The sequence below is a fragment of the Emydura macquarii genome, unplaced genomic scaffold (assembly GCF_026122565.2).
Source record: "Emydura macquarii macquarii isolate MOO-44397 ecotype Brisbane River unplaced genomic scaffold, CSIRO-AGI_Emac_v2 contig_1253, whole genome shotgun sequence".
Taxonomy (NCBI): domain Eukaryota; kingdom Metazoa; phylum Chordata; order Testudines; family Chelidae; genus Emydura; species Emydura macquarii.
The window spans coordinates 35,157,914-35,182,881 of NW_027131390.1; the positions used below are offsets into that span (position 1 = coordinate 35,157,914).

The 24,968-nt window shown below is 48.0% G+C and overlaps 1 protein-coding gene across 2 annotated transcripts in view; it reads left to right on the forward strand.

The window, feature by feature from the left end:
* GABRQ (gamma-aminobutyric acid type A receptor subunit theta) overlaps positions 1 to 24,968 on the forward strand; it is an 84,319-nt gene that overhangs the window by 31,891 nt on the left and 27,460 nt on the right. The window lies entirely within an intron of this gene.

The following is a 24,968-nucleotide window of genomic DNA, read 5'->3' on the forward strand; positions in this document are numbered from 1 at the left end:
GAGATGGAGATGCCTATGCTGAGATGGGCTGGGCTGGTGTAGCGTCGGACTAATGGGTTGGTGCTTCTATCCCATTCAGGAAAGAGATTTCTGACCCCAGATGGGCTGATTTTGGGGGTAGGATCAATGGAGTGGGTTTGGGAGGCATGCATCTCCCCCTTGTTCCTTCCCCACATGCTGGAAGTTGAGACTGGTGACTGTCTAGCAATGGGATGGTTATGCATCCAGCCCTGTGAGCATCAGAAGCCCTTGGCATTCAACAAAGGATACCGAACTGCTGAGTTATCAGTCCCTCTTCTCTGGGGTCACTTCAGGCAGTTTTTCTTCTGGATCTGCTGCTTGTGAAAAGCTGAGTTTGGTGGAAGGGTGAAGGAGACATTCACTGGAAGTGGTTTCTCTCGTCTCTCGGTTCTGAACAATGTAGAAGAATCCCAACCTTACCTAGAGCTCCCTCACCAGTGAAGACAATTAAAACCTTTATGTTCCAGTGCTTCTGCGCTGTTTCTCTGGGTCTGGACGCTCCTGTCCAATTTCAGTGCCCACCAGTGCTCCTGTTCATCCCAGATTCTCCTGCTCTTTGTTTGGGAGGGGTGAGAAGATTGAGGGGGATGAGGGAATCCATTGGTTTGAAACCTTCTCTACACTTGGAACAGCTTGGGCCAACTCCAGCCCTGTTGACTTGCACCCATGTGCATCAGGGCTGAATTTAGCTCATAGGGCTTGCATGTGCTCAGATTAAACCAATTGCACTGCAGGTTCTTGCATAGCAAAGTCTTGAAGTGATGCATTGGAGCCTGGCTTTGCCATGGACCTATCTAGGACAGGTTAGATTTCCCTGCAGTTCAAATCGCGGCCTTCCAGGTGCTATGTACACGTCTCATTGCTCCTTCTAGCAGCTTGTCTTGTGGCACAAACTCATACTTCCAGTATCTGTTTCTGGCCTCCATTGCGGCAGAATCTGAGCACCTCACAAGTTTTAATGTGTTTCTCCTCCCAATTCTGTGAAGTAGGGTGGTGCTGTCACCCCCATGTTAGGAAGGGAACTGAGACACTGGAAGTTAGGCACCTATGTGCTTTTAAGAATTTGGGCCTGCAAGATTTGCCGTACATCTGTGGCAGGAAACTGAATCTAGGCCTTCTGCATCCTGACCACTAGACTATCATCACCTTTCAACACAATGCATCAACCTGGCAAACATGGACGACTCACCCCACTCCTGGAGAGAAGGCTCTCTTCCACTGTGCGTCTGGCGGGCTGGCACTGACCACATCTGTGCTGGGTCCATGCCAACATGGAAGCGGGGCCATCTGCTTCCCACCTTGGATGCAGAGAGTCATCCTTAGGAGAACTGTCCTACTTGCCTTTCTGTGTATGTCATGTCCTCACTGAAGAAGCATTTCTCTCTCCCATGCAGGGCATGATAGGACCTGGCTCCTGCTCATTGCTCGTACTTCATGTGCTATCTGCTAGGAGTGTGCCCTGCCTGCCCATGCATGATATTCGGCAGCACCAGTCTCCTACCTGTGCCTCATAAACCAGTCAGACTCTCACTGGGAAGCCTGGTTTTCTCCAGTAATCTCTCCTTGTGTGAGTATGTGGGGGTGGGGGGCCTTGCTGAGAGGTGTTGTTTCTGCCTGTGCTGGCAATGCCTGGTTCTGCTGGGTAAGCTCATTGGCAGAGTTTTCTTCTCCTTCCCCCACCAATGCTGGCTGTATGGAACTCACTGGGCTAGAGTTCTTCCATGTCATGTCTCTTATGTTAGGCTGTCAATGGGGGAGCTTTCTCCCTGGCTGTGCTAAGTGCTCAGGTTCTTAGTGGGTTCAAAGTGGTACCCTTGATGGACACATCAAGGGTGCCCTACAAGGTGATGCCCTGGTCCAGTGGGCAGGGCACCAGACTGGGGCTCAGGAGACCAGGGTGTTATTCCTGTCTCTGCCACTGCCCTGGAGGGTGACCTTGATCAAGTCACTTCCCTGGGATGCTGTTTTCCCCTTGCACTCTTTGTCTGTCTTGTCAATTCAGACTATAAGCTGGGTGAGCATCATCTCTTACCTACGTGTCTGTAAAGAATCTAGCGTGATGGGGTCCTAATTGATATGAGGACTTAAGTGCCCCTCTGACATAAAGAATAAGAATGGGAGAGGCAACTTTGAAAGGGGTTCAAAACTGGAGCCATCTTAACAAGCAGACATGAAGGGAGCAGGGATAGTTTTGTTCTCTGTGTGATGAGAGCTTCCGCACTGAGCAGGTTCTGACTGCTTGTTCTCTGTGCTGGGTAGCGAACGCTCCTGGGGAAAGGTCAGTGTCTCGTCCCAGAGCCGGGCACAGAGATATCTGCAAGAAAAACAAGGCATTTCTCAACGCCATGTGAGATCAAGAAAGAACCGTTCAATGAATAAATTAAAGGTGCACAAGCAGGGTTGGGTTGCCATGGAAACCAGATAGCTTCTATTGTTACACAAGGAGTGCTGTTAGTTACTGCCCCTTGTAGGATAATTAATTAATCCCCAAATATCCCTTTCTGGCACAATGGGTGCTGCTGCCATGATCAGTGTGCCCACTCAGCCGCCATGCCCCTTTAGCTTGGTTTACCCTCTCTTGGGGATGCAGGTTGCAGCAGACTGGGCACAGAGAGAATGGTGGTAAATGCTGGAGATTATTGGATGCTGTACTATATTACACAAGAACTGAGTTTTCATTGAGATTCCAGCCAGATACAGTGCTGCGAGGTAATGCAGCTCTGTCCAAGAGCTATACAGCAGTTTTCAGAGCATTGTAATACTGAGGAGATGATACAGTAATATCTTAGAACAGGGGGGTTCCTGTGTGCTCTAATGTAGCAGAGACAATACAGTTGTGTCTCAGTGTTGGAGGTTCCCAGATGCTCTGCTGTGATTTGGTAGAGCAGATGCAGTTGTATCAGTATTGGAGGTTCCCAGATGCTGTGCTGTATTATGGCAGAAGTGATGGAGTCATGTCTTAGTGCGAGAGGTACCTGGATGCAGTGCTGTAATTATAATATCTTCACAGTGACATATTAAAGTTCACTTCTCTGAAAAATGACTGTGGGGAAGAATAGCCCCTTCCTGCTCACCAGAGGTGCTCCATGTGTGTATTCAAATTCCTTTCCTTTGACTTTACTCACCAAAATAATGTTTTATTCCTATATATTCCACCTAGCCTTGCAGAGCCAACACTGCTAAGAGAGACAGAGTAGGAGCCTATTCTGCTTTCTCCATTCATTTAACAGGATTGTTTTCTAAGTTCTGAACAGTTACACTGATATAAAGACCTGTGCCAGATTCCATGTGCCAAATCAGGCAAGTATTGATTAAGGTTCTGCCAGCCAAATGCAGCCTTCGTTACAGGTGTCAATGCAAAGGGAAGAGTCTAGCTTTACTCCTCTCAGATCCCAGGATGAATTTGCAAGGCTGGAAAAAAAAATCGTATAAAATTACCACACTTGATCTAGAAATCATCGAGAACAGAGCTGGGCAAACAATGGAAACACAGTTTCTGTGGATATTTGTAATGGAAATTTGCTGTATAAATTATCTGGCCAATGTTATCCAACCTGCTGAGAGTAAGAGATGATAAACAAGGCACTCCACAGTGCCATTTATGTGGTGTCACTTTGTGAAGTATGGCAGAAGTGTCATGTGGCATTTAGAAACCTAGAAAATGCCAGACTGGATCTGCCCATTAGTCCATCTAGTCTGGTATCATCTGACAGTGGCCGGGATCAGCTGCTTCAAAGGAAGATGGAAAAATGCCAAGTGGACAGTTATGGAATAACCTATCCATAGTAGAATTTCCTTCCTAACTCCCATCAGTTTGAGGCTGGTACTTTCATTCTATAGCTCTTTCTCTGAAGGTTACTTTGGGAGATGAAATTCCTCCAATATGTTCTCATGCCCCAATTGAGTTAATCGGGAAGTTCATAAAAAACTTTTCAGCCATTAGTGGGTTATCTGACTATGGGAATCGGGGATTTCCAAACCATCTATCTGTGCTTTAAAAAAAGAAGAGACAATTACCCTCCGTGACTTTTTTACTGGTCTCCTGCTCTGAAGTATACAAAAATGTAAAGCTTAATGATACAACAAACTCAAAAAATAATATATAAGCACCATGGACAGCACTGTTTAAGTATCCAGCTGCTCTCCCTGTATTTGCAACTTCTTGTGACTCCCTTAATTTATTCATCCCAGGATGCATTCATACATCTGCAATACCATTGTTTGAATTTGTTACACCATTAGCTTTAAAATTTTATAAACAGAGCAGGTGACAAGTTGAAAAGTTACGGGTGGGTTATTGTTGCAGGGGAAAGGGTCAGGACAGTGAAAAATTTCCCGACAATGTGCATGAAGATGGTGCAATGTATATAATATTTACAGTACATTTGCTTGATGAAGGTGTGCAGTGAAATCAATAAGAATGGAGGGGGCAAGGTGCCTTGCAGGACTGAACCTGAATTCAGTGAATATGGTCTGTCCACCTTCTCTTAGATCTGACTAATGCTACACTCCACTATCTGTGTGCCTGTTCATGAGAGTGACTGCATCGCAGAGGGCACACGGTGCTACGTCTCTCTGAATTAAGGAAGGTAACATATTGTGCCTGCTATTTTCCAACCTCTAGAAACTTATTTGAAAGCCAAATTTCTTCCTATGAGGCAAAAACAACAATCTCCATGTATGTGACATACAGCGCATGCCCAGTGGAAGTTATAAACAGGGCTGCTTTTGAGATAGCTGAGTGCATGATACTGAGCCTATATTTTAACTTGGGAGATTAGGGTGCTCAGGGCCTTGAAGGATCAGGCCCACAGTTTCTTGATCCTTCACAAACAGGGATAATCCTTTATCATGAGTTATCTTTCCTTTATCATGAGTTATCTCTATTTCAAATGTGCCTATCTGCCCACATTAAGCTTGGCAGTATTTTGTATTCTCACTGGAATGTGCATATGCACTTGCTGTTTGGTTGTTTATCATCATCATCATCATCATTATTATTATTCACTTTAATCCTTGTGTGTGGGTTACTTCTGCTGTGCTGGGTGAGAATGGGGAGAAGTATTAGACTCCCCAGCTGAGAGATATTATATGATCCATGCACAAAAAGCCAATCACTTGGGTTGCGATTCTACAAGGTGTATTGTATGAGCTGAGTCCTGTGGTCACGCAGACCTCCTTGAGGAAGGAAAAGAGAGAGAGAGGGAGGAAGGAAGGAAGGAAGGAAGGAAGCAAGGAATCTGCATGAGAAGGGATTTCATCTTCTATATTTAAAGTTACCATTGACAGAAAACACCATCATAGCTACAAGGATTCACGTATGGTAACTAACAAAGATTGAGAAGGGTATTTCACGAAATAGCCTACAGTCCCCTCTGTCCTTTTCAAATATATATTTCTGTGGGTTTTTTTATTCACCTCTCTACTCTTAAAATACGTTTTTCTCCAGAAGAGCCCAACTAGGGAAAATGCATGCAAATAACTTTTTAGAAATAATGTGGGTTAGTCTCTCTGTTCTCTGCTTCTTGATGCCCAAAGGTTTTAGAACAGAGGAGATGAAGCATTTATGTCTTGGTGTTAGAAGTTCCTAGTGGCCTGCTGTCCCATTCTAGGATACAAGTAATGTCTATTGAAGTCCTTAATGTGTTCTCATAGCATTCAGGAATCTCCAGCACTGTAACATGACAGCATTACCTGCAATATATTACAGCACAGCAGCTAGGAACTTCTTGCTCAGAATATTAAACACTCTGCTGTATAGCAGAGCTAATGCAGTCATATGCTACAAGTTATGAGCTAGAGGTTCCTAGACAGTGTGCTGTAATATACTGCAGGTGATGCAATCATGTCACAATGCTGCCGGTTCCTGGATATGGTAGTGTTGCAATATAGCAGAGGATGCTGTCCTGTCTTGGTGCTGGGGAGGGGTTCAAGGTTGCTGGCCTGTGATACAGAGGTGTCTCTGGGGAATTCTCAGATGCTGTGCTGTGGTATAGCTGAGGTAGAGCAGTCCTGTCTCAGAGCTGGGGATTCCCAGATGCTGTAATGTAATGGAGTATTGCAGGCATATCTCAGTGCTAAGGGTTCCCAGATGCTGAGATATAATGGGGTATTGCAGACATATCTCAGTGCTGGGGGTTTCCAGATGCTGTGCTGTAAAATAATGTAGGTTATATCGCAGCTGGCATTTCTCTATGCTTTCTACTGCCAAAGAGCTCACTGTAGTACAGCTTAGGTCATGCAGTTATTGTCACTGGTTCAAATTCTTGGGTGCAGTGCTGCAATTTACTGTTTGCTTGTGAAGCCAAACAGTGGTTATTTTACATACACGTAGCTGTACTTCTCCTGAAAGAGAGGGCTGATTGAAAATGAAAAGGCTGGTCCTGAACAAAGTTTGCTTCCTTTATACACAGTTGCCAATCATGCATACTACGCTGTTACGCGCACAGCATGCTTACACACCTGTCATCATTCTCACATCTCAGTTTATTTTGCTTCTCCTCTACTCTGATGACTAATTAAGCATCCCCAGCTCTTATCTTCTCCAGCAGCAGGGAGCAGCCAGCGCATGGTGGATAACATCAACAGGGCCACCTGATTACAAGGGGAAATGAGAGCTTTCCCCAAACCAAAGAGAAGGTTGGAGAAACAGGAGGTGGGGGGGGGGGGGGAACATTCAACTCATTTTTAGACATAGCAGCTTAGTACAGTCTGCCAGGGATCAGAGCATCTTTCTTCAGCTGCCTTTAAGGTTAAGGGATAATTTCTGATGCCCTTAGTCACATCAAATAGTGCCTCACTCTACTAGAAATCCCCCTGATTTCAGTGGGACTTCTCATGGAATAAGGCACTACACAATGTGAGTAAAGAATCTGGCCCAATGAGAGCTGAATGCAATGTAAGTCCATTGGTGGAACAATGTGGAGGAAGCTCAGTTTCTGTGTTTGTTCAAACCTGAATTTCCTTCTCCACCAGGGGACAGGTGACCCTTCTGTACTAGAGTTAGGGTCACGTGTGGATGGAGCGGGGTGATAGTGCTCTCATTATTCGTAAAGCAAACAGTTGTGCAGAATTCTGCCATGCTCCCAAGTCACTGGTCTGAAATTGATTATCACACACAAATGTGTTGATTACATACAGACGTCCCTGACTTGGAAATTGGAAAAAAGGGCAGTGTTACTCAATGACTAGAAGGACCAAGCTGGCATTGCCATATTCCTGACAATTTGAAAAAGGCAGAAGAAGAGTCGGTTGTCTGTGACAGCTTTTCAAAATAAGTCAGCTCCATTTCCAGACCCATACCAAGAGTCTGTCTCTTTCCTTCTGTATTTCTGTTTTCTTCTCTCTCTGAAGCTTTCATTTCTTTAATTGTTGTTCGTCGACTTGTGTGTCTAATCCCTAAGTTCTTACACAATACCCATCACCAGAGTACCTGTGTAATACTGCTCAGATATTGCCCTCCTGTGTCTCTTCCGATTCCTCCAAATGTCCAACGTTTTGGTTTGGATGCTTTATCTGAACATCCTGGATCTGCAAAATTAAGGGTTTGGCTTTATGGTCATTGGGAGTTGCAGGTGGTCCATATTTCTTATAATCCCATGATCTGGCTCTTAGGCTGGAACTCCGTTGTGGACGGTGCAAAACTTTTGTTCCTTATGCATGTGATCCCAGCTAGAACCAGGAAAAACAAATATGCTGGAAAAACGTAAAGTAACAGGGGTGAAAGTTACCAGAATTTTTCTGAAGTTCTTAATATTGGTTCAGATTTTGGACAAGAGTTCAGGGAAACATCATATTTTATTCAAAATGGTTTATGTCCTCTACACTGTGAGTCACAAACTTGGCAGTTCCCCATGTCTAGTCCTCAGTGGACCACAGGGGATGTTTCAAAGAAGAAAACATGTGGCCCTTCATTTTTCTGTGAATTGGAAATTCATCACACCTTTTGTTTCTGTGCTTGCAGGAATTTATTACAAAGAGCAAATATTAGCATTGGGATTAGTGTATGATTATAGAGTTATACATGTGCACAATGTTTTACAGAACACAGAGAGGATATGGCCCAACAATATTACAATATAAACAAGAGAGAACACAGTGCAACAATTCAAGTGAAGATGGGTATGGAGAGATAAATGGTAAGGAGGCAGTGGCAGGAAATAGGAAACATGCATGAAAGAAGAAATGGGTTTTGAAGAGGAGAGGGAGACAAGAAGTGGAAGATTGTTCTAAGTGTAAGAAGTTGCATGAATGGACACCCTAAGCCAAGAATGGGACATGGTGACCAAGGGCTGTTGATGAGGAAGGGACAAAACTGCATTATCAGTCACCACCATCCTGGCTTTCTGCAGCATCCCCTCTGGGAGGATGATCTGAGACCTGAAGAAAAGGATCAAAACTTTTACAGTAGCAGCTGGATTTCAAAGGGTCCTAGAGAGACTGAGCACCCTGTGTAGGGGTAAGATTGTCTTATTCCCAATGGAAAGCCATGCAGCTTCTCTGCATGAGCTACTGAGTGTCAGGAGCTCTAAATCAGGTTTTCCATTGCTCTTGGACTAGCTGTGCCTCCTTTTCTCCAAGTTTAGCAAAGGGACAACCCCTCTGGAAGATGCACAAACCCGGCTCCTTGTCTCTTTTCCTATGGGTGATCTCAACATGCCTCTATAGGGCTGCACAAGGGACAGTTTTAAATTAGACTCTCAGAGTAACTCTCCTCCCACCACCACCACAGTGCTGGAGATGCAGATAACCCTGGTATAAGACTGTAGCTTCCTGTGCCACATTCCTGATTCTAGCCCCCAGAAATAGCCAGGGATACCTACTAGCCCAGGGATATCTGGTACAGGGCTGATTATGCAGCATATAAGATAATTCCACTCCATCACATACAACTGAAATTCCTATAGCAACAGTGCCAGATTCACCAGCTGGGCTACCTAGACTCAGGCATGTGTGCTTGGAGTAGGGCTACAGCTGCATAAGAGACTGGGAACCCCGAAGACAGCTGGTACCGCACCAAAAATGGGTAAGATTGGCCTGGGATGGGGACACGGCTAGCCGCGAGGTGTGCTCTTTCAGCATCCCTACCGGGCAGCCTCCTCCTGCCAAGCACTTAGGGAGACCTAGCTGTCCTCTCACCAGAGATGAGTGACAGAGGTCCTACCAATGCCTTCCCCGGGGGCGGGGAGGGAGTCCTTGTCCTCCTCTGATGCTCTTTCCATCCTCTCACATCCTTGGGAGTGAATGTGGCCCAAGTACTCTAGCCACCATGGGGTGGGGTGTCTGTGTTACATGAAAGCTCTGTGTCTGTATAGATGTAAATAATTTAATGGAGAAGGTACCAGTAGATGTCGCTTAAGAATTTGTAGCATCGTTCCTAAGTTGTGTAGGCCCAATAAAATGGATGGCGTTGTTTACTTCAAATGGCGTCCTCCATGAAGCATTTTGCACTAAACACTAGCTTTGAACCCCCCAGATCTCTTGGAATCTCGGGTCCAAGACCTAGTAGGGTTGACTCAGCCCTTGATCATTCCAGTGCTGATAACCTGAGTTCCAGGCATCTTCCTAATATGGCGGCCTCCCAGGTGAGAGCATCCTGGGGATGCTATAGTATAGAGCAAAGTGCTTTGGGATGAATGGTGCTATATAAAATATTACAGTTATCTATCTGCTTCTGTACCAAATGGCTCATCTTTAGATCGGCACATACTGCAGTATTCTATAGTAATGGTGCAAACTACTGCAGCTCACAATAGCATTCCTACAGTATTTGGAAACGTTGCAGAGTACTGTATGTACATAGGTCAAACACCTACAGAAGCTACTGAGTTTGTATTCAGTCCTTAGACAGGCAAAACTCATAATGCCTTTTCATTGGAAAAACTACTGTATTCTAGAGCAATGCTCAACATCTCTATCTCTTCCAATAACAGTGCAGCTGTGTTTTGGAGGATTAATGTAGAATGCTCAAGTATGTTCTTGACTTGGGTGAAAGCTTCATCTGGATATGGGCTGCTTTAAAATTGAATAAGAGCTCAAGACTCTGGCCTATAGACATCCAAGGTTGTATACATTGAAAGCATGCAACTGTGGGTGTGCGTGTACGCACGGGCCTCTCAATATAGAATCCAGATCTGAATGCAATTGCGTGCGTGCAGTGTTGCGATTTGAATATGTAAATAAATATGGATATATATATATATATATAGTTCTCTACGTTACGTACATGCTAAGTGATGGTGGCAGATAAAAAGCTTGCTTCTTCTGAAGGATGGAAAGAGGCTCCCCGTGTATCCCCATGTTTCCAGGACCCCCTCCACTCTATCTCATTTTCAGGCCTCTGGAGAAAGGGGGTAGTTGATATTCTGAGTCTGTGCCATGTTGCTAGGCAACAGAGAAGAATGACTGTTCAAGGCAGAAGAATGGTAGGAAAGGGAGAGGAACTAATGAGATGTTTGAGGTCCTGACAGGCTCTCTGGTCAGATAAAAGGGGTTGTGGTGAAAAGTGTTGTGGGATAGCATGCGTGTGTGCGGAATGGGGATTAGCCAAACCCTGCAGTCCTGTTCTGAGCAGTGATCCCAGGCAGCTCCCACAGATTAAAGGGCAGGCACTGGGGTAATGGGAGAGACCCTCAGTCCCTCCTGAGTCCCTCTTGAGTCAGCAAAGGGGTAGAGTTGCTCTGTGCTGCTTACTCACTGGTATACGGGGTCAACTTGGCAAGAGTGTGCCCCTCCTACATTCTCCCCCCATCAGGGACACGTTGCCCTGCATTTGAGCCAGTGTCTGGAAACTGCCCGACTCTGAGCAGTTGTGTCCTGCTTTCCCCTACTCCCTCTCTCGTTTTGGAGCCTCTCTGTCTAGGTACACGTATGACCCCCTTCGGTGCACAAACATTGACATTTTTAACCTCACCATACCTTCGGGAGGTAAAGAATTACAATTTTTCCTATTTTACAGATGGAGAACTGAGGCATAGTGATTTGCACTGTGTCAGAGCTGGGAATAAGACCCAGATCTTCTCAGTCCTAGGCCCACCCTTTACCCACAAGGCCATCCTCCTTCTCTTCCATCTGTCTGCACGATCATGATACTGGACCTGCATGAAGCGGAGCAATTAGCATAGCAGTCTGGGAGGGACTGGGCATAGCATGAGTCTGTGACAATCCCTCCTTTAATTGCAGTGCAATGCCCAGTGTCAGCTCCTTCTCCTATCCCTCCACAGGCTTTTGTCCCCCTCTTAGTATTGTCAGTGGTATAAAAAACCTCTGAAAAATTACCCAGTGCCTTTGGGTGTTTTTATTATCTGGATACTTTATTTACTGAGCTCACATGGGCTCTTTGCCAGTAACTTTCAGTCAACTCTGCAAATACAGTTCCCTGGCTCTGGGATTGTTGGTCCTGAGCACCGCAGAGAGCACTTGCTCACCACAGTCCGGCACTGCAGATTGATATTATTTCCTTCATCTTGGAGTTGCATTCACCTGCCCATAAATTCAAAGCATTTGACACCTCCTGTGATCTTTCTGGGCTTGCTGAAATCTCCATTTTTTGCAAGACCAATGTGCTAAGCCAGGCCTGCACTAGGAGAAATCCCTAAGTGCTGTTGTTGGTTAACCACCTTATGCCTGTCAGTGATACTCATTAAGCAGAAATTTGAATTGCTCAAGTGGCAGGAGGATACCCCAGGACATATTCTGCACCCATTTATGCTCAGGTAAATCTGGAGTGGCTCCATTGGGTTCAATAGAGATTCTCAGGGTTGACATTGTTGCAATTGATAGCAAAATCTGGTCCCTGTTTGAAACCTGCAATAGACTATACTCATGATATTATGCCACCATTTTACCAATCCTTCTGAAAATGCAGAATGTTCTCTGGAATATATTCTGCAGTGCAGAGTCCAGTCTAGTTTTAAGAGGTTTGGTTTTCAAAAATTAGCATGTGCTACTGAGTTTGCTGACTCTGTGGGTATGCAAGGTGTTTGAACATACGGGGGGCTATTTAGATACATAAGTGGACTTGTGCATGTGCAAACATGCAACTCGTTATATTTGTAAGTGCAAACTGAGCACATAATTGCTCGGGATTGTCGATGAAAACCAGGCCCTAAATTTCTCAAGCAATGGGGCTTCCATCACGTTCCTTGGGAATCTCTTCCACAGTACATATTAAGTCATGTTAATCATTCTGCGTGCTGTACATCAGTCCCCTCACCCCATTCATCAGTCTTGCTGGTTTTCCCTTGAGCACACCTGTTTGTTAACATCCTTCTGGTAACTCCCTGAATTGGCCCATCATTGCGTCCCTCTCCCCTCCTTTAAGTCTCTCCTGAAAGCACATGATAGGCACATTGTCTGTAGAGCACCATGAACATTTATATTGCTGTAGAAATTCTAATGCTTTTGGTGCACAGAACCATGTGTGCAGTATTCCACTGTACATGCCAAGCGGAGAAGTACAGTCACTACCCTGATGTGTGACATGATATCACTACCTATGCAGCCCCAAACTGCATTGTCCTTTTTGACTGCCATAAGGAATTACAACTTCTATTTAATTTTCTGCCCAGAAGGAAAAAATAGACTCCAATGTGTATTATACACTTACCACTTGCCTATAGATCCAAGGGCCTCAAAGTGCTTTATGAAGGTGCAGTAGCATAAGCCCTGCAAGCCTGAGTCTTCAGACCTGGGTTCTGATACTGGATGCAGTATAGACGTACCCTGTGTGACTTAAAAGTCTAGGCCCAGATCCTCCAAGGAAGTTCAGTGCCTAACGTCCATTGATTTTAATGGAAGGTACAAGCCTTAATACCTGCGAGGATCTAGACACTACATCCTAAGTCACTTAGATGCTTCTGAACATTTTACTCCAGATCTTCTGGGTTAGTCCTGTATTCTTTTCATGGGACCATGCATACAGAGAAAACGCCATAATACCTCCTCTGAGATAGTGCGGTGCGACTGGGTTTGTGTATTTAAGACCCTCGGCAAGATGTCTAGGGCGCACGTTATACCATGGCACAAACATGCTGAGGGGAGAAAAGCATCAGGAATGTCCATTTAGAAAAGACATTTTCCTTCCCTAACATATTGTTGGGCATAGCAGCACAATGGTGGGCCAGGAGGAGGTGGTCTTGTTCAGAATCATCCTGATTTTATAGCAAGAGGATTCTGAACATTTGCTTCTTGCTGGCGGCTGCTGCGGGCTCATTTCAAGAAAGCGACTGTGAGGCAAAGTTCAGTTGGTGACTGAATGCATCATGAGGGGCAGTGATGTTTACTCTTTGGTTGGGGCCATGAAGTAAAACCCCAAAGATATCCCGTGCCTTGGTAGGATCCCATGTTCTCTCCTCCCGCATCATCGTAAGAGAAGCTTTACAGAACCAGTATCTCTGCCGGTCACACTTTAAGTGTCTCATATTCAGATTTAATTGAGATTTAACAGGATAGTTGTTGCATGTTAATTAAATACAAAGTGATTATTAAAAACATATTTTTGAGGCTTAACAGCTGTGTAATAAGAGACGTGTCTGTTACATATACAGCGGGCCATTGGCAACTCTGATTTAGGAAAAAAAGTGAGGGGTTCTGGGGTAGCCATAAACCTGGAGTGGAAAGCTCTGGAGAATGGGCTGGGATGTAAATAGGGGCACCAAGATGTGTTCTTGTCCTTGGCAACAAGTATATAGGGGACACAGATACCATCCGTGAAGTCAGTAGTGGCACTCGGCATTGGCTCGGTATACCTCAGCTGGGGGAAACTAAGACAGAGGTGAGGGGGAGAGAAATAAAATGGGTTAATCAAGATTCCCCAGTGTAAACATGGTCAAGGTTGGTCTGTTAGGACTGAAGAGTTGGGTGAGGCCCTTTACAAGCATAAGATGCACTCAAAACATCCTGGAGCTCCGTGGAAATGAGATCCGAATACTGATAGAGGAGAGGGAGAACTGCCTGGCCTATTGGTAAATCGCCAAGGGCTTGTCTACGGCCCTGAATACAGAGGCAGTTCGGAGCTACACTCCCCCAGCAGCAGCACTGGGAAGGACTGTGCCTTCAGAACTGCAGGCACTGCAAAGGGAACACACTGAACCATCCCGTGAGATGGCTCAGCACCCCCTCTCTGCATCCAGCCAGATCTGAGAGCCAGTGCTGAGGGGAATCCCACAGAAATAGGTATGTGTTGTTTTCCTAAGTCCCCTTGGGGGCTTGAGGAAGATCACATGTCATAAGGGGTGGTTGTGCAAGCGTGCTCCATGAACGAGGCCACCATTACGTACAGGCTCGCATTACATAAGCTGTTCCTCTTCCCATACCCACCCCAGTGCTGGCTGCTGCTTCTCCTCTGCACCCTGTGAGTTTCCAGTTTGATAGGGGGCTAAAGCAGCAGCCACCGTGTGCTGCCTTCTGCTCAGATGTATCCTCCAAGGACTGAGCCAAGAGGGGGCAGGGGATAGAGAGTCAATTCCATTAGGGCACCTTCTCTTGGTTCATGCCAATCCTGCTGGTATAGCTCAGCTGGGTGCTGAGGCTGTGGGGAGAAAGGTGAGACACAGTGAATTTTTATACTCAAAGCCCCAGTGAGGGACACGGCTGATTTATCTGTCCCAGGCTCTGAGCACATGTACAGCAGGTACAAAGCTGCAGATTAAAACAAACCTAGACTGACAACAAATCGATGAGGGAAGTTCGCCAGAAAAACTACTCCCAAGCGACATGAGAAACTCAAGCCCCTCAAAGCAAAAGACCTGCTACGCAGAGATGTCTGGTGGCATGGCCTGGAGGTTGGCCAATTCCCGTCCCCATGGAACCGTGTTGGAAATGGAAATGCAATGGGCTTGCACTGAGACTGTCCCACCCCAGCATTCAAATCTGGAGATTCAAATTGAGAGAGAGAGAGAAAGAGTCCAAGCTCATCTTAGCTGTTGGGCTGAAGCTGCGGGGGAAGGGTAGCCTCTAAAGAAGTAGTGCCTGCACCATGCAGGACTATATATGTCACAGTCAACCCCCAGACTTGCACCAGGAAAGAAAGGAGAAGTCAGTGTAGTCTACACTGGTGTGAGCCACTCTCTTTGAGAAGCACCCATAAATAGTCACCCTGCCTCCTTCTGCCCTAACTGAAGCTTATGAGTGATTTTTTTGCAGGCCATGGAGGGCTGAAATTTTTTTTTCCCCCTCTGCTATGTCAGAATACCCAGTGCTGTTCCTGGCTTCCAGAATAAGGCAGTGCTTAAAGTGGGCCAGATAGGCTGCAGGCTCGGCAAAAAAAATAAAAATTGAGCCACGACATCCAGTTGAGGAATATTTTGTCCTTTAGGTTCTCTCTCAGAAATTACAGGAACAGAAGCTGGTGTTTCATTCTTGAAGCCAACAAGCCATTCATTAGTCTCATACATTGGCAGCTGAGTTCTCACCAGCTAGGAGACGTTCCATTCTCTCCCCTCTTCCAGAGTAGCAGTTTCCCTGATGTTCTTTATAACTACATGTTCAGAGCACTGCAATGTTCTCTGCTTACATGGGATGGGATTTTTATTCGGTCGCTTTCCCCTCAAAAGAGGCGTGCTTTATCAAAGTCCATAGAATCGGGTGAAACAGCTGGTGAGGCAGGTAAGCTGTAAAATGTCCTTTGTCCTTCACGTCCCAAGCAGTGCAGCAGCAAGAGATCTCTCTCTTTCTCCTCCCCTCCCCCCATCAAAAAGTCATCGCTCCCAGTAGCTTCCATGTGCTTTGTGAAATATAACATCTATGGGGGGCGGGAGGGCAGGAATAACTGCCTCTCCAGAGGAAACTAGAGGAAGCAAAGATACCAGAGTCATTTTTCAGAAGAGAAAGATGGGCTCAGCAGAGGCAGAAGAGATCCACATCACCAGAAATGTATTCTGAGTGGAGATTTGATCCACTGATTCACTGTGTGCTACTCATCTCCCTCTAGTGGCTGGTCTTCAGAAGATAAGAGCCTATGACAGCTCCCTGCTAATACAGATACCCCTTAGCTCAAATGGTTAAGGGTCATACTTCTGTGCTGGAGGTCCTGCACTGATAGGAACAAAGGAATTGGCAGACTGTATCAGACCAGTAGTCCATCTTTTCCAATATCCTGTCATGAGCAATAGCCAGTCCCTGGTAATGCAGAGGAAGGTGCAAGGAACCCTGAGTAGGCGATTCTGGAATAGCCAGCCTAGAAGGGAAGTTTCCTCCCAAACCCCTTAGTTAGAGTTGGGGCTTGTGCCCTGAAGCAGGAGGGTTTATATCCCTCCCCAAATTCTTCTTTAGTTTTTTAATATTTCCTATTTTAACTCTGGATGTTCTGATTCTCCATGTAAACACCCAGTCCTTTTGCAGTCCTGATAAGCTCTTGGTCTCAATCATATCTCTTGGCAGCAAGTTCCACAGGCTCATTGGACATTATGCGAAAAGGTATTCCCATTAATCCGCTTTGAATCCGTTCCATGGTGACAAACCTCTGAACAGAGCAGATGGGGAACTGCAGTCACTAGATTTAACCTGGGCTCTGTATTTAAGCAAACAGCTCCTCCCTCTCGCTTTCTCCTTCTTCCTTCCTGCCTTTCCTCTCTCAGCTCCCTCGAGTGCCTGTGAGCATGTATTGCGTGTAGTCATTCATTTTCTATTCATTAAACATTAGATGCCCTGTTGACCCACAACATGGGATGAACTGCACGGAGGAGACTGATATCCTTGGGCATGAGCTGTAGGGTGGTGTAGGAGCTGTTTGGGGTGTGTGAGACATGAAGGCAAGGTGAAATTTTGGGGGGAGGGTTTGAGATGGGCAGCAAGAAGAAGTGGGAGACACTCACACAGACCTGAGGGACTCTCCCCATTTGTTCACAGTGAGCAGAAATGGATGTGGTGCTCTTTTATCATGGGAATGCATCCTTGGCCATCCAGATCCTGTAGAGCCTAGCAACAGGTCACGTGCATGGAAACCGCAACAGCCACAAGGCAGCAACCTGTCCTTAGACCATACGCTCCTAAGGGCCGGGACTATGTGTTGGAGCAATGCTCGGCACAACGGGGCCCTGATCCTGATTGGGACCTTGGAGCTCTCCTTTAGTGCAAACAAATGTATCATCCTCTGAGGTCGACCAGGGGTAACTGAGCCATCGGGAAACGTCCCATGGGCAATAGCACAGAAGTGCAAAGAATTTAAGTAGGGGTCCCTGGAGAGTGCAGCCTGGGTGGGTACGAGAGCGAGTGAGCGAGCAAGAGCGCTATGTGTGGGAGTCTGTGGCAGAGGCCCAGAGCTCTCCCTCCAAAGCCCCCCGGGCTAGGGAGCTTTGTGACTGATCCAAAGCTCACTGGAGTCAATAGACTCAAAGCAATGGGAGCTCGGTGCCTAAACCCTGTGAGGGTCGGGGCCGCATTGCCATGGATCAGGCCAGGAGCTGAGGATTCCTGAGTCTTCAGCACTGCCTGCTGTCCTCAGCTGCATTGTGTTTGTGGGTAGGTGAGGACGTGGCGGGTGGGAGCCTCTTGGGTGGCTGTTTCAGAAGGGTGAGGAGGAGATTGATGTCGGGGGGTTTACCAGCTCCTGCTCCAGGTGCTGTGTTTTTTGGCTGAGCTCTGAGCATTTGTTGAACTGCCCCAGGCTGTTCTCCTTCTTCCACCAGCCCCTTCACAACCCTTCTGTTCTCCCCCCCCATGCACCCAAACACGCCCCACCTCTCCTCCCTATCCCAGCTGGTCCGTCAGTGTGGAGAGACTGATTCCCCACTGCCCCATACTCTTTCCTAGAACAGAGGGGCAGCTGCCTGCTCCACACCAGAGTTCAAGATACCTCTCCCCCTGCCCCCGACAACTTGGTCCATGTCGGCAAGCAAAGGATGAGAAGCCAGTGGATACGGGCACTTGGCTCGTTTGATTGATAATTCAGCCTTTAACTGATAAAGATGTGGCACCCTGTGTCTCGTAGCTGGGATCACCTCTGGGATCACTGGGAAGAGGCGGGAGGGGATTCTTGCAGCATAGGGACTGGGACCTGCATGTTCTCCACCTCCCTCCCCCCGTGTGATGGAGAAGACTCTCTGGGACAATGAAAATGTTTATCCACTGATGTTTAATTAGTGGCAGTGGTGTCTTCTAAGTCCACTGCCCCTCGCCTTCTCCCAGCTGTACCTCACAGCCTAGTCTCAGGTGTTGGGCTGGGGATCTGACAGCTGTGGCTTCTCGGAGTGAAGCTTCCATCAGCCCCTCATGGTAAAGAATCATCCTGTACTGTGGACTTGCATATCCCTTCCCCTAAGCACTATGTGGTTTGTTCCCTTGTCCATTGGTGGGTCTGGCAACATCTCAGCATGTCATTCCGCTGTATCAGTTGTCCTTGAGGAGCATCTTGCCATGGGTCTGGTGTCCCTAGGTGAATTCCAACATGCTCTCTGGCCATGTACACAGCCCCCAGTGCCCCCAAGTGTTCCCTGCCTCATCTGCAGGTCCTGGCATCTCCTGGCATCTCCAGTGCCACCATGAGAACATTGTGCTCTGCAGTGTATCCACAGGAACGGATATCTGCAGGCCTGATCTGTGACTCTGTCTGGCTGTCTCAGGAGTCCTTTTGCTTCATCCCAACATGCTCTTTGGTGTATCCCAGGCTCCACAAGTCCCAACACTAGAACCCACCTGACTGTTTCTCACTGGAGTGTTTCATTGGTGAATTCCTTTGTGTCTGCCCATAATCCAGTTTGTTCTCGTTATTTGTTCTCATTATACACCAACGTCCTCAGCGAGCAGTTCTCCATCCGCAGCACATTCTGGGCATTCACCCGTTGCATTGTGTTGGTTACTTATGTGAGTCATGTGGCATTTTCTCTTCCCTGATTGGATGGCTTATGTAACCAACCACCACAGCACATCTTGTGATGATGGTTATAATGTGCAAGTTGAAGTTTGCTCCTGATGGATATTCAAGCTTAGAATTTGTTTCTCACAAGTGCCCATAGCTAGGGAAGCTTGAGGGCTCAGATAGTGAGGAAAGCAAACACAAACAGCGTCATGAACATGATCCAATGGAAATTCGGTCTGGAACTGAAATTAATGCATACCAACCTTTTTTTTTTTACTGCTGTCCCCTCAGCTTTATCCAACATGCCCCCTGGGATGTTGGAGGTTTCTAGTATCTTGAAGAGCAGCCTGGTGTATCTCTTATCCCAAACCCATTCCCTCTGGCATTCTGCAGGGCAGCATTCCCCTTGGTACAATCCTGTCCTAATGCTGGAATCCTTCACCATGCTCCCTGGATCACTTTCTGAGGAGTGTGCGAAAAGGGCTCCCTGCTGAGCTCCGCTAGTCAGGGACATAATCAATAGGGTCCCAGCTATCAGAGACTCCAGCAAATGCGGCTTGCTAATGCTGGAGGAGGTTAGTACTGCATTCAGCAGCTGGAAGAAGGCACAATCGGCTCAGCCCGCTGGGCCTGCCAGCAGTCTGCTTATTTCAGAGCCACAGCAGGCTATGGCTAGACTCTAAGCCAGCATCCGCTTTCCTCAGCAGAAGGGCAGCTCTGGAATGTGAATGTCTGTCTGACCCATGTGCTGTTCTTACCTTTCTTCTGTGTGCACCTCACAGGCAGCGAGGAGGAGGGGAGGAGATAGAGGGGAAGACCCCTCCCCAAATCAGAGACTGGAAGGCGGGGGCTGGAGCTGACAGCTTGGAAGGAGACAGTGACTTAGTGATGCGAACAGAAAGGCAGCAACCTGGAGGAGATCCCGAGGGGACAGTCATGCTTAGAAACCTTTCCAAGCTGGCTCAGGTGCCATCTCGGCTCTGGGAGGGGGTGAATGGGAGCCACAGTGCTGAGCAGGGCCTTGCATGCAGCTGGGCTCCCAGATGGGGGGGGGGAGGAAGGGGCAGTAAATAAATAAATGAAAAACCCTAGCGCAGGAGCTGGAGAGCCAGAGACCAGCCAGCCAGCGTGACCTCTCTGCTTCTCAGCCCATCACAGCCAAGAGAAGAGACCCTGGCAGGGGATTTGGAGCGGGGAAGCCCCCCATCTAGAGAAAGCCCCGCTCACACACTCCTACTCTCATTCTTCTGCTAGACATGCACTTGTCTTCCAGCTGAGCTAGACTTCACCCAGCTGCTCCAGGCGCTGATCCCTCAGCTGCTTGTTGCCCGCGGGATACTTCAGCTCCCTGTGGCAGGGGCGCTGTGCACGCCAGGCCCAGATGAGGCACGGCAAGTCTAGCCATGACAGCCATGTTCAGCTGGAGCCAGGCTGCTGCCCACGTAACGGCAGACATCTTTGCAAAAGCATAGCGTCCGTGGGAGTTAAACAAGCTGGGGGCAGAGGGGCAACGGCCCCATCAAAATCAGGGAAATCCCAGGCAATATTAACCATGTGGCAACCCTGTTTAGCAGCGTTCAGCCACCAGCTGGTGAGGTGTCCGTAACACAAATGTTAGACTTTCGGTGCTAACTCCTGGTCCTGCTGGAGTCAACAGCAAAACTTCCATTGGCTTCAGCAGGACCTGGATTTGGCCCCGGCGGCTAAGTTTTAAAGGGTCAAGCAGAAATGCAACAGCAACACCCGCAAAACCACACGCCTGCTGCATCCACAGCACCCCAGTATTCGGGCAAGCAAGTCGAGTAACTGCACATGGAGACTAGGAGCGAAGGTATAGTTCGGGGGACCCAGACCTGTAATCAGGCTCATGGGTCATGTCCCTCATCAGGGCATGCTGATGTCCAGTCAGATTCCCTCCCCCCGCTCCCTCCCGCCCACGGGAAGATTTTCTCCAGCATGCCCGTTTGAATGCAGGGGATGGTTATTTCATTTGAATTGAACCTAGTCAATTTTGGGTTTTAATTCCTTTCCCCAAACTCCATTGTGCAACTTGCACCAGGTCCCTAGCAAGGGGGGGAGGGGTTTCAGAGCCATCCCCCTCCCCCCAGCAAGTGCCAACAAGCTCCCTAAGATGCTCCAGCACGCACTCCCCTGCTCATGCTGCTGTGCCCTTCGTGGGACGCAGCATACTCCACCACCTTAGCTGCAGCCAGTCATCTCTCTCGGCTGAGGCACTGTGGGAGACGGGGGGAGAACTTTAGCTCCAGCCCTCCGGTCCCTTTGGGGTTCTGTGTGCCCCCAGGGAGTGGGGAGAGAACAGTCTCTGCCCACTCCTTTGTGCAGCGAACAGCATTCTGCCTGGCCATCGTTTGGGCCATGCAACCCTCCCCTCCCATTGCACACCCCCGTGAGAACCAGGGGGCTCCCCTGGCCCTGAATGAATGCATGCTGCGGAAAGGTGCTGAACTGAGAGCTTTAGCCACCTTGTCTGTGCTAGGAAACGTGTCAGTGGTTTGGTGTACCGCTGTGCCGTCCAACCTGGCTGAAAACAAGGAGGTCAAAATGCCCATCACTGTGTCTGCAGTGCAGCTCCAACCACGGGCAGCAGCACCGGGGAGCTGCACTGCTGCAGAAAATCGCTTACACCGTGAGCATCCCCACAGAGACAAGCTTGTCTGTTTATCCTCAGCACGAGCATGGTGCAGGCAGCAGGGTGACTGTGACCACGCTGTCCCATTAATATACTTCAGTGCTGACCTAGGGGAAGCAACTTGAGGGCTGCGAGATGTGTTCTGTCCCCAGGACCGGTCTGTTTCTCACCTCTTTGCAGAGACTGAAGGAGGACAGTAGGCGTTCATTTTGCTGGTGGTACCCATTGCATTGCAAAGCAACTTGTTGCATGTGGGGCCGTCTGATAGCCGTGAGGTGGTCCATAGGCTTGTGAAAGTGTGTGGAGACTGGGAGGATTGGAAAGCTACGATGTTGGCATGGCTAGCGGATAAGCCCCAGAATACGGGGATCTTGACTGATGCCCCCTGGTGTCCCTGCTTAATTCCTTGTGAGAATGCCAGTGTGAGGAGTCAGCCACATGGCTTCTGATTCCCGAGCCTGTGAATTACTGCACACGCTGTATCAGTCTGGGTATTCTGCTCCGAGAGAATACCGTCACCTTCAGTTATGACGTTATCCGTGTCTGAAAGGGAGTCTCCGGCTGCAATCTTGTCCAATGGGTTGGTAGCTTTGCCACCCTTATTTAACAGATCGATTGTTCTAGATCTAGTCATCCATCTATGTCAGGGTCCATGTGATATTTTTTCATCCATCTGTCATTAGGGGGTGATATTAGGATGATACAGGTGATCCTCCTCCATGGGATACAGCATCTATCAAACCTAGTACATGACTGTCATGTGGGGCCTCTTGCATGCTGTAGGGTAACTATCCCTGCTGTCCTCTGTGGTACGGACTCTCTGGGATGATGCATTCTCCTCCAGATGCTACAAGGTACCCGTTATGTGTGTTGCACCCTGCTAGAGGTTCCAAGAGAGCACCCTCCATTCTCTAAGTCTCCCTTCCCTGTGCTTTGGCGCTGCAGCCCATTAATACATGAGTGTCACCTCTTCTCCTGAAGAGAACTCTGACCTCTAGATATTGGCTGTCTGCCTGGCTCTTTCACTTCTGTCCAGCAATCACGCACATCGTTCAGCAGAGATGGGCCCTGGGCTGGGAGAGGAAGGGAGGATCCTGAGAAATGGAGCGAGAAAGATGTGGAGGAGGAGGAGGTGAGAAAAGTCAAAATGGAGAAAGTGAAGGAGGGGATGAGGATGTGGGGAGAAAGAGAGAGGGGAGAAGTGCAAGGGAAAGAGAGCCAGGGAGGCTATGAGAAGCACTAAACACTAGGTAGATAGTAGTGCTTTGCAGATGATAAGGGTGATTATCTGGCAATACAGATTCATGGCATCACAAAGTAATGCCTGGCTGTGAGTCGGAGGGAAAGGAAGCACACGGGAGCAACCCGAGAACCTGGGAAAGAATTGCACCCAGAGGCAAATGACTGTTTGCTCTGACCCTCCCCAGATCACAAGTGCCGCCGGCTAGATGGCTGGTTTATACAACCAGTAGGGAAACAGCACAGTGATGCAGTGGGCTAATTCCTTAGGTTTTAATCCCCAGATCCTTCCATTCCAGTCTGGATCAAACACATCACAAAAGCAATGAACCTTATATTCTCTCATTGTGGTCCATAGTGATCATTTGCCCTGTAGTGGGGTACTGGCCTTTAAAGCCAGGAGGGGAGAGGAAGAGAACAGGTATCCCAGGTGTCTAAGGGAAGCAGGCGAAGGATGGAAAAATAATTAAAGCAGTCATCTGGAGAGAGGAAAATGGGGTCAAGGAGCAATTAGTGTTGGGGAGGGGAAAGATATTGTTCCTTTAAGGTTCTCGCACTAGGAGCCTTATAGGCTGAGTGAGACAAGGAAGGGTCTCATCTCTCCCAGACAGTGCAGACAGGTGTTTGGGCTTATTAGACCTACCTGTGGAGAATCAAGAGTCTGATTAGTGTCTGAGAAAGTGACTTAAGAAAAGGCTCCAAGCCTAGACAAGGGGCAGCTGCTGAAAAAGCCTAGAGAGAGGGGGTTTGATGGGCACAGTTTCTAGAAGGAGGGCTGTGAAACCCTGGACTTGAGAGAGCGTGCAGGCTGGGGAGGCCAGGATTGAAAACTCAAAGTCCCCAGAAAGGAGGGCTGTGAAACCTCTGAACCTACAGGAAGAGTCTATAGGCCACTGAGGCCAGGAATGAAAGCAAAGCTCACAGCCCCAAGATGGAGGCTGTGCAGTCCTTCAGTCTCTGGGGAGTGTTGACAGGCCAGGACTGGTAATGCACAGGCCCAAGAAGATGGGCTGGGAAAGACCTTGAATCAAAAAGAGGAGATGGTTAAGCTGAATAAATTAGTCCTGAACAAGGGGGAATATTGTTCTTAAAGATGGGGTATAAATGGATTATTCTTGGAACTCAGAGGGAAACTGAGGCAAGGTGCCCCCAGGGCTGGCCCAGGTCACAAAGCAGTGCTTTGGGACATTACCTATCTATGAGTTCTCTTAACCAGCCCGTGATGTAGTTCTTTGTAATTCAGTGTGCTCCGGAAGCCTGAGGCAGCGATGGCAGAGAGGTGTTTTGTTTAAGGACTGAGGTGCGGAGTTCTGAGAGGATCCAAAACTAGCCACGCAAGGGCTGCTGTAGGACATAACTGAGATGTATTAGCAGAGCTGGGTGTGGGGTTCTAGGACTGGGAGAGCAGAAGGTATTGCTAGGGATCGGAGGTGCATTGGCATGACTGGGGGGAATGGCAGAACGGATGGGTTAATAATAATACCAATAGGCACCCAGCTGTGTTGTTCTACTCCTTCACTCTTACAGGCAGGCTGCTGCAGGGCATTTCACGGCAAACGTGTGGTGTTCATAGGGAAGAGAATGCTGAGCTCCCTGAGAGATGGGGAAGGAATTTAGCAGTCCTTAAAGAAGCATGCTTGCTAACCAAACTCCTGGCATGTTAGAGAGTGAACTGAGAAGGAGATATCCTGTGAGGATTTAGGTTAAATGCCGGACTAAGGGTCAGGTGATCTGGGTTCCCCAGCCCTGTGGCCTTGGGCCACACTTAGGCCTAAATTCCCTGAAAGTGTCTGCTCGTTATGGGTACCTCAGCTCTTGGATGCCCAATGTGAGCCGAGTTGTCAGAGGTGCAGAGAATCCACAGCTCCAGCTGAAGTCATGGGGGACAAGAGAGGCCACAGAATGCCTCCATGACCTGTCCAGGGCTGGCCCCATTCAGCTAGCTGCTCTAGAAAGCAGCCCCGCAGCAGGGGCAGCAAGGGCTCCCTGCACCCCCGGGAGGAAGCTTGCACTCTTGGAAGCTGCAGCCGTCTGGCTGCCACCTGTGCAAATCCACAGAGTAGGCTGTTGCCTGTGCCTTCTCCTCACTACTTTACAGGGATTTCCTGCAGGGGCTTATGTGGTGCTTCTTGTTTATGAAATGGTTTTAAGCCAGGAATTTCTCCAGCAGTAATTCAGCTCACCCCCTGTAGCCCACCTTTTCCTTTGGTTTACCTTAGCCCCACACACTCCCTTGACTAACTTTAGCCCCACCTATACTTC